The sequence below is a fragment of the Haplochromis burtoni genome, unplaced genomic scaffold (assembly GCF_018398535.1).
Source record: "Haplochromis burtoni strain Fernald_Lab_line unplaced genomic scaffold, NCSU_Asbu1 Contig_1134, whole genome shotgun sequence".
NCBI lineage: Eukaryota > Metazoa > Chordata > Actinopteri > Cichliformes > Cichlidae > Haplochromis > Haplochromis burtoni.
In genome coordinates, this window is record NW_024583495.1 from 18,823 (window position 1) to 28,935 (window position 10,113).

The 10,113-nt window shown below is 37.7% G+C and overlaps 1 long non-coding RNA gene across 1 annotated transcript; it reads right to left on the reverse strand.

Moving 5' to 3' along the window:
• Positions 1-548: 548 nt before the first annotated feature.
• On the reverse strand, positions 549-3,430 carry LOC121813095. The gene is made up of 2 exons (XR_006053508.1): positions 1,892-3,430; positions 549-1,705 (listed from the first exon to the last, which is right to left on the reverse strand). It is a non-coding gene; the product is annotated as an uncharacterized LOC121813095 (long non-coding RNA).
• Positions 3,431-10,113: the final 6,683 nt, after the last annotated feature.

Genomic DNA, 10,113 nt, shown 5'->3' on the forward strand with positions numbered 1-10,113 from the left:
TCTGATTGGTTTATACAGACATGACAGTTTGGCAGATTTACTTATGACCTCTGAGTAACAGCCTTTAAAATGCTGCATCACTAACAATAAGTGAACCTTTCTAAATTGTTTAAGCACACATTCAGAGCCAGCAGGAAGTAAAACCACAGAGAAAGAAGAGATCTGATCAGAAGACATGACTAACATCTCTGTGGACCAAACTGTGTGTGGAAAGATTGAATCTATGTCTGTTTATCTCAGCGTAATCTTGAATGAAGCTGGAGCAAGTTCACATTTAAAACATGTAACACATTACAGTATTCCTCTGTGTCTTTATAAACCTGTACAGGTTACAATGTCACTTTGTAATGGAGCTGTAAACCACATCATAGACACAGTGCCAGTGTTTACAGCATCTGTTTGTAGAAGGAAGCTCCTTGTGCTTCAGTGAAGTTGAGTCTAATCTTTAATTTTCAGCGGCTTTTCTGCTTCCAAGTGGTTCAACAAATACACATATACACAATACAACAATACACAAATACACAAACAAAAAAAGACAAAAACAAACAAACCATGACAGTACTTTAATGTCAGATATCTGAACTCAAACAGAATCACTTCAATACAAAACACCACAAGTTAGCGTTAATACATTCGCAAACATGTCAGGCTTTGTACACAGTTAATTTCCACGTTGTAAACATATACAGTATAATAACTTCTAAGTTTTGTGCTTCTCAATCCACTAAATCAGCAGTTCTCAAATATTTTCTCCTGTGTCTCATTTCAGGAACTGAATCATTGTCAATTAATCTTAAAAAAAAAAAAATGATGGAGATTACATTTTATTCCCAGGTCACAGCATCAGCAGATACTTGTTTGTTTTTGCACAAGCAGAGACTCAATGTTTGAAAACTGCTGGACTACAAACATGTGGAGTTGCAGATTAAAGGTTTTTATCAACAGGAAGCTGTTTTTGTTCTAGTTTTTGGACAAACTATGAAAAAAAACAATCAGCCATTTTTATCCTGGTTTCCAGACTCTGTCAACTGTGAAGGAGTATAAGCTTGTGCTAACAGGCAGCTGGCATCAATAAGTGTTTGAGAGAGGAGCTATTAAAATGAAAAACAGCTTCCCGTGGACACAGACCCTTACTCAGACATAATACAATCACATTAAAGATAAAAGGTAACAGACTGATACAAATGGCTGTATTTTAACCTGTCTATACAACCAAAATGTACAAAAACAACGTTACAGAAAGCCTAATTTGATCATGGTTAAATGTTACTGAATTGCTCTTAGTCTGGCTCATCACCTGGGACCTGTTTGTCATGGGAGACCCTACCAAGAGCTGAACGCTCCAGACAACTCAGCTCCCAGGATCGTCTGAGCTCACAAACCCCTCCACCACGATAAGGTGGCAATTCAAGGAGGGGGACATGCCTCGAATCCAACATGCCAAACACAACTCAGCTAATCACACGTGGGCTAGCTTAATGAGTGTGGCATGTGTCAGAAAAAGACATGTAAAATAAAATTCCCAGCTTGGGAAGAAATTACTGAAAACAAAAAACAGTGAATCAGGGCAACAAACTCTGGTCCTCTGGTTTGTTTGGATCCTGTTTTTTGCATCTTCTGTAGATTAATATGCCAGTGATGGCAACAACAACAAGCAGCACAGCGGTGGCCATTAGCAGAACAATCTTGAGTCCAATACGCTGACCTGCAGGTGAGAAACAGGTGTGAGGTGTCAGCTGTCAGGTAGACATTATCTACTGCACTCTGATCACATCACTCAGACCAGCTGCTTTCTACAAAGTCTCATCAACAACATCTTTAGAAACAAACATCAACAACCAGGAAGCAGCTTCACCTCTGATCACACACACACTCAACTCTGCTCACTCACCTGGAGGATCAACAGTCAGTCTGATGGTGTTGCTGAGCCTCATTTCTTTTCCGACTAACACCTCACACTCGTATGTTCCAGCATCGGCAGTCGTAACATTCTTTAGAATCAAAGACACGTCTCCATTCTTCATCTGTCTGTCCTGCAGATCCACCCGGTTCTGAAAAGATTGATGCTGGTTTCCTGGAACAAACACATCATCCCTGTACAAAAGGACATATTCTTCCCCCAGGTCAGTTCTGCTCCACTTTACATGGATGGCTTTGTTGTTTGGAGCTCGGCACGGGAAAGTGACGTCCTGTCCAGAATGAGCTGTGATGTTTTTCTGGCCTGAAAGAGGAAATAACACAGAGCAGAGAGGTTAATGTAAAACTACACTAAGGATCAGAAACCAGTTAGGTCTGTTGAGCTGAAAAAGGGAGAAAATATTATATGAGACTCTGCGTGTGCTGTTCAACCAGGACAAAAAGTGGTTTTAAATAAATTATTTAAAAATAAAATTTGTAAATAAATTCAGTTCTGTGGTTTCTAACGTGAACCTTTTTCCTACACATTTCAGTGTTTTTGCCAGTACATAAAACCCCAGAGCCCTGCAGGGCCCATGTGTTTCACACGAAAAATATACAGAGGGCAATAAAGAACCTGACAGAAGTCAACCCTTCAAACAATTTGGCATGTTCAGCTGACATCCATCCACTCTGGAAGAAGATGAGCTCAGTTATTTATGTGTGGAGGAGGCTAGCTGTGTGAACTTCGAGCTCTGCTGATGGTTTATTAATTTACCAACATTTCCCTGGTAAATGCTGGTAAATTTAAGGAGCTTTAACTCCTCAGTCAGAGAAGTTAAAGCTCCTCTGACTGAGCTTTAACTATTAAACTGGGCTGATGTGCTCCAGCTTCTCCCAGAAAGACTGAATCTATTGTTTGTTGATCAAATCTAAAACAATTCCCAGATGCAGACTTCTTGAAAGAGGATGCCGAGTAGAGTAGGTACCACCTACAACTACTACTATTTTTACAAATACAAAAGCTATGAAGACCTTTTAAGAATGGGAACGAAACCCCAAGCAAACTTCACTTGATACAGTTAAACATGTTTATCTGACATCCAGCCACAAAACTATTTTTATATGCAGATCAACCCTGTGTTGCATGGTTTCGCTTTAGAAAACCCAAGACACATTTAGCCTTTTTTTTTTTACTGTATGTGTGCAGTCGCCTATTATGGGCTCATTTTGAGCAGGAAACCCCAGACAGGGAGCTGACAGGTTATTTTAGCAAGAGGGATCTGTTTATTTAGTATTATATTATACTGATATAATTTGCATGAAGCCTCTGCTCAATGTCTCGATCTTTTGGACTCTGTTTATCATGGGGCATTAGAATTTATAACTGGTTGTAAACTGGTTGAAATAAAGACCAAAGCAAATGTCACTTAATACATTTCAACATGTTGAGCTAATATCCATCCATAAAATAATATGTATATGCTGTAAACCACCGATTGTTGCCTAGTTTGAGCTTTCTTTTTTTTTTTTAAACACGTTTTTGTCAACATACATACATACATACATACATACATACATACATACATACATACATACATACATACATACCAGCTGCCTTGCTGAAATAGGGTTTTCTTTACAGCTGTCTTCACTACTACAGTTAGTACGATCATTCTTTGAACAGAAATAAAGAAAAGCACATTTTCACATATAATGAATTTTAAATGTAAATACAAAGACTTAATATATCCTTCCAGCAACTTTGACAAAGAAACAAATAGTTTAAAAATCTATCATAGAGCAGCATTATTCTATTGTAATCACTATTGGAGCTTACAAAGTCAAAGTTTAGATATGTATGTTTATGCACTAATTGAAATAACGTACCAAAAATTGGTTTTGATGGTTTCATGTATGAGATTTGCATCCAGTTCTTGTTTGGACAAAGTATACCATATTTCATGGACAGGACTTGTCTTTGTTCTCTCCCTTTGGCTTCACACACACACAGATCATTTGTTCCAATGATCTATAACTCTACATACTTAAGGTGGTGGTTTGTCTTCAGTCTGGGTTGTTGAACTACAACAGTTAATGAAGCCTGGCTCACCTGCTGATGTTGCCCTGCTTGTTCTTGAGAAAGCTATGTTGTTGTTGTTTCCCCCCCTGCAAAACAAAGGCGTGCTGAGAGAGACTTCTTGCAAAAGCTTCTCTTTACCTGTTACCTTGTAATTAAAACTATTGTTCCACTTGTCTGGAAGCAGCTGCAGAGTAAAGCAGACAGGTTTGCAACTAACACGTAAACAAATATTTCAAGTAGAATGAAAAGCTGCTGTGTCACATGACTTCTGTTCAAACAAAAGGTGGAATGTATGCATGTTATCTATGAATTCGGCTTTCTAATGGCTCCTTTAGATACAGTCATGTCTGAACTCGAGCTGAATTTTTCCACAATGATATAGACACACAATATGTTTGGTGTTTTGAATAAAAGTGATAAACTTTTTTGTGGGCTGATTAAAAGCTGCTGTGTGGACAAAATTCTACATGACAAGAATCTAACCCATATGGAAAAGAAATAGTAAAAACCTATATGATTTACTCATGAAAGTGGCCACTTTCTCATTACTTTCATACATTGTTTTAGTAAGTATCCAAAACATACAAGTTTCATTATATAATTTTTGTAGGGATCTTATATCTGTTTTCACTCTTGTATGCTTTTCATAGAAGTTTCACACAAGACAGATACAAACTTTATACGATTTTTATATTTATATATATATATAAATATCTTTTCCATATGGGAATTCAAAGGAAACATGTGTATAAGCTCTATGTTTTTTTTAGATTCTCATTTACATTTATTGTAGCACTGTTGCCTTGTAGCAAGAAGGTCTTGAGTTCAATTCCACCATCAGGCCCAGGTCTTTCTATGAGGAGTTTGCATGGTCTCCCCGGGTACTCTAGTTTCCTCCCACAGTCCAAAGACATGCAGTTGGTGGGGATAGGTTAATTGGAAACAATAAATTGCCAATAGGTGTGAATGCGAGAGTGAATGTGAGTGCGATTGGCTGTCTCCTGTCTATGTGTTAGCCATGTGACAGACTGGCGATCTGTCCAGGGTGTACCCCGCCTCTCGCCCTAAGGCAGCTGGGATAGGCTCCAGTGCCCCCCACGACCCTGAAAAGGATAAGCGGAAGAGGATGGATTTTTGTAACACAGTGAAAGAATAAGGATCTCTAATGCCTGGATTATTGGTCTTGACTGTATTACAAACTGCTTAGAAAATGCTTTGAGCTACTTGATTTACACATGTGTCCATATCCTTTCAGTCTGATCCACAAACAGTCAGTCAGTACAGATGTGTTTATTTATTTGTTAAGCTATGTTATAACATTACTTTTATAATTAAACGGAATATTAGAAAATGTAAAAACAATTAAATAATGTAGTGGAGGACACACACACACGTTTGTGGTATCTTTCTCTTACCACAGTGTAATTCTGGAACTACTGTAACAAACCTGAAACTGCTTAGCATATTGTTTTGTTTTGGCAAAAACATGCCCAACAAGAGACAAGGAGGGGAGGTTACCACCATGATATAGCAGATGAATTGGCAGTAAGTAGAGGACTGAGCTGGCGTAAGTATCACCTCAGTGATTGCCTTCAATGGATTGCAGCTGGGGAAAACAAACGAGGGCCTTTGGCTCCACCCACAGGGGCGGGCACAGGAAAGCGCAGGTGCTAGGCGGAAAAACACCAGACACTTACCCAGGTCATGACAAAAGCTGAATTTAACACCATTGCTGGAGCGAGTTCAAATGTACAACATGTTTTAACAAATCACAGCATTCTTCTGTGTTTACATATAGACTCAAACTGGTTACATTTTCATTTGTAATGGAGCTGTAAACCATACTTGCCAACCTTGAGACCTCGGAATTAGGGAGACATTCAAAAGGGCTGTTCGTTATATGGGTCGTTATATACATATACACACAAAAAAACCTTGAATTTGACAGTGTTTATTTATCAGACAAAATAATTTAAATTATATAGCTGTCCAGTACCTGTGCAACAGATGGTATTCATGGTTCAATATTTGGAGGCAGCATTTCCCTTCGAGATGTCCTGGAGGAAATTAAATTCTTTTCCCCAATCATTTCAGAACTTGCACACATATTTCCTTCTCTTATTGGTCATTGCAATTTCTCTTCTGCTTCCTCTTCCTTTGTTCTGATTCCCGCGCTTGACTTCGAGGTCTTACCGTTATTATTGTCCAGCCGGAAACAGGAGCCCAGTTAATGATATTTTTGTTCCCAAATTTGGACATCCAGCCACTAAAATTACTTTTTCTGTTCGTGAATGCAAGTTAACAACTGTAATTTGGCATCAAGGATTAGTTTGCTTTGTTGTAAAAATAAAATGATTTTAGGGCATCTGTGACATAAACCTTTCACAGGGTGTTAGCCTGCTAAATTTGTGTGTATAAGAAAGGTCGCCATTAACACTCAGCCACGCAGGCGGGCGGTGTGGACACCCAACATTGTGAACACGATAACTTGAGAATGTGGTGATGTAGGATTTTCAAACTGATAGCATAGGTGCATCACCTGAAAGTCTCCTAAAAATGTCAGATACGTTTGAATGACAGTGACCTCGAGGTCAGAGGTCATGTTTTCTGAAAATTTTGGGGGGTTTTTGTGACGCTGTGTGAGTCTGATTATGCTTATCTGTTGTCTGTCTGACCAAATCTACCACTCTGAACCTGAATTAATCCCCCAAACACATATTCACTCTATATAGGCTATTTATGCATTTGATCACTCAATTATTAATTACTATCCTTACCCGTATGAGATAGGTGGAGTGAGACAAGATGAAAATATAAAACAAATGTTTTGTGTCTCTGTCTTAGGAAGCAGCCTCGCTATGACACATGTTACAGCTGATGAATAGAAAGTATCTAGTTCTAACTTTGGGGCTGATGGAAATAATATAATTGTTATTTATATTAAAAAAAAATTTCAGTTCATCCAGTGCAACATATTGCCCTCAATCACCTAATTAGTCAAAAGTCCTGTTCTAAAAATATTCTGATTAAAATATGACACTGAATGTGTGGAAGGTGATCCAGCTGAAAATCTTTTCCTGTAATGTTTAACAACTGGATTCAATGGGGATACTGTGGCAGTACATATTTAAAATCTAATGAAATACAAGATTCAGTTCAGTTCAGTTCAGTTCATTTTTATTTCAAACATTTCAAACACGTGCCTTCACAATCATTACAAACTTTTATTCCATTATTTGTTTGAAAATGAGTAGGCAGAAGTATTTACTTATTTGTCCCTACCCCCTCAAGTTTTACCTCTCATTCATTTAATTGTTTTTTTTTTCTTAAATTAAACAAACAACATATGCAACAAAAATAAAGCAAAACAAAACATACATAAATCAAAAACAAGAAATTAGCAAGCCCCACCACAGTATAGTTTCTTTCATATGAAAAATACAGAATGTGTATACATATATAATATGTAGATTTAGTCGAAAAAAAAGAAACTAGTTATTGTTTGTGACTATGAAGAGTTAGATGCTTTTTTAAAATGTGTGCAAGGTGTGCAAGTCGACTTTGAGCAGACTTGCACACCTGCACAACACCAAAGCTGTTTTACTTTGAAGCAAACAACTGTGCTGAAACGTGAAGCATAAAAATGTATAAAATTGATTTGGGTAATTTGTGTCATTCAAAGACGAAAGTTGATTATTTCTTTGTAATATTTTGTTACTTCCCTCTGCAGCCCCTAATCTCTTCAGTGGGTTCAGCTGTTGCTAATTGACCTAATCAGGTGTGGATAAAAGGTGACCTGAGGCAGGCTTTCAGGGAAGCTCACTAGTCTTTGCCTTGGAGGGAGCCATTTTAGCCAACCTGCTATGCCATTTTAAGATAAAACCTCTTCTCACTAACATTCTGGTATTCATCTCCTTTTTTATGTGGCGGCTTTTGAGCCGGGTCGTAATATATTTGTCAAGCAAGTCTATAAAAAACTATTTGTTTTTAATCAATTTGAATATTAAAAAGTTAGTTTCAGTAGAAGCAACCAAAACACTACAGACATAAAGCAGATACATAACACTTTGCCAGAGGTCTGTAAATTAGATTTTCATGCATGTCTGTATTACTGTTTTTAAATTCTATATTTGCACTCTCTCCATAAAAACACAAGGTATGCTATCCAATGAGTCATAGATCTACTAATTGGAGCCTTTGTCTTAAAACAATGCCAAGGATAATGCAATAACCTTAATTCAGCTCTGCTCTGAAAAATGGAGGTAAACTATTTCAGACAGCAAAGATGTTATCAATAACAATCTGAGTTTGTCAGACAGCTATACAAAAAGAAAATATGAAACCCACATGGACTCTGCTTGTTCTTTGTCACGAAGCAGAAAGAATAAACTTTAATAAAGAACTTGAAAAGAAGCCATATGAATACTGGGACCAAGATAGATTTGTTTTGCTTCGATATGCCCCGGCGTATTTGATATTAATTCCTGATATGGAATCAAGGAGGTGGCAGCGAGTTTATAACTAGCTGCCTGAATACAACAAGTGCACTGTAATTACAAGTATACCAGAATAAATACTGACGACTGCCAGTAACTTCCAGTTTTGAGCAGTCAGAGGAAAAAAGAGAAATTCTAGTATGGTATCAATCAACAGGACACCGTGAAAAATCACAAAAATTCCTAAAAAGACAAGGAAACAGAGAACTAAAATGTGAATGTGTGTGACTTGAATACAACACTTTTATAAATACAAAGAGATAACAATAAAGAAGCTAAGTCTGCAACATCTCACTTTATGACACTTATTGTCTGTAGTGTGTATGTGTTTCTAGGTGTCGCTATTCACTACTCTAACAATCTTCACAAGATCCCCAATTCTACTAGCTAACACAACCAAGATTATGACAGGGTTATTCCTTTTTTTTTTTTTTAATTTAGGTAATGTTGCTGTCTATGAATCAGTAACACAAATGGAAAACACTGGAGAAGGTACCATATATGTTTTGAATATCAAAGAGCAATTCGAGATGTGAAGGCTTTTTGTCTAAAGGATTTCAGGTTTTGGAGGTTTGCTCTTCATGACATCCTTAAACTTTGTATGTCTTTATGTGGATGTTTTACAGGTCAGTGAGGAGAGCAAAAAAGAAGCATTTTGTGAACCCACTGTTGCTCCTCTGCTACACAAATATCAGACATGCTTCCTATCTTCAACATTTAGTTTGTTTGAAGATAATACAACAAAATACAGACTTCCTAGTCTGTTTCAGCACAAATAAAACAAGAAATAAATTATTCAGGCTCTAAAATCACTTGTCATTTACATTCAAATGTTATATAATCTGTATGCATCTTTTATTCATTAATTTGTTATTATGTGTTGCATTTAAATCTTAGATCTGTTCACAGGTTTTACTCCCTCTTCAAAGGATTCGTGTACTTTTATTTTTAATCTCTATGCCTTAACTAAAAGCACTTCGGGGCAACCATGTTGTTTTATGTCAAATTAAATTTTGTAATTTTAACTGCTTCATTGTAAATAACTCGTCAGCCAAACATGTAGGTATCACAGTCGTCGTCATGTACCTAAAAATAAATTAAAAAGAGGTTGATTTAACTATTTTTCTTTCCCATAAAGATATTTTGAGCAATGTGGTAATAACTCAGTTATAATAGTCTTAGAAGTGTATACAAATAGAATGCCGAATGCTGCCAAATATGGCGAGCACAGTTACAGCCAGATCAATCAATCAATCAATCTTTATTTATAAAGCACTTTTCATACAGAAAAAATGTAGCACAAAGTGCTTTACATAGTTAAAAGCAGCCCACCCCACCCTCCGACTCACTCCCCACACTCTCAATACACATATATCCCCCCACCCCCACCCGCACACACATACACATACGCGCACACTTAAAGAGTAAAAATTGGGCTGGGCTCGCATGAGCCAAGTGAGGAAACATTATAACAGAGAGCCGTCTGCACCGGGAGCCGGTCACAGACCGCAGCCTCCGGGCTGGGCACACAGCAGGAGGGAGGCCAAGGAGCCCCCCAACCAGGCTGAGAGGACCCCAGAGACCAGCAGCCACGGTCAATAACAGCCCCGGTGCAGAGAGCGCCCTCCGAGGAAACAC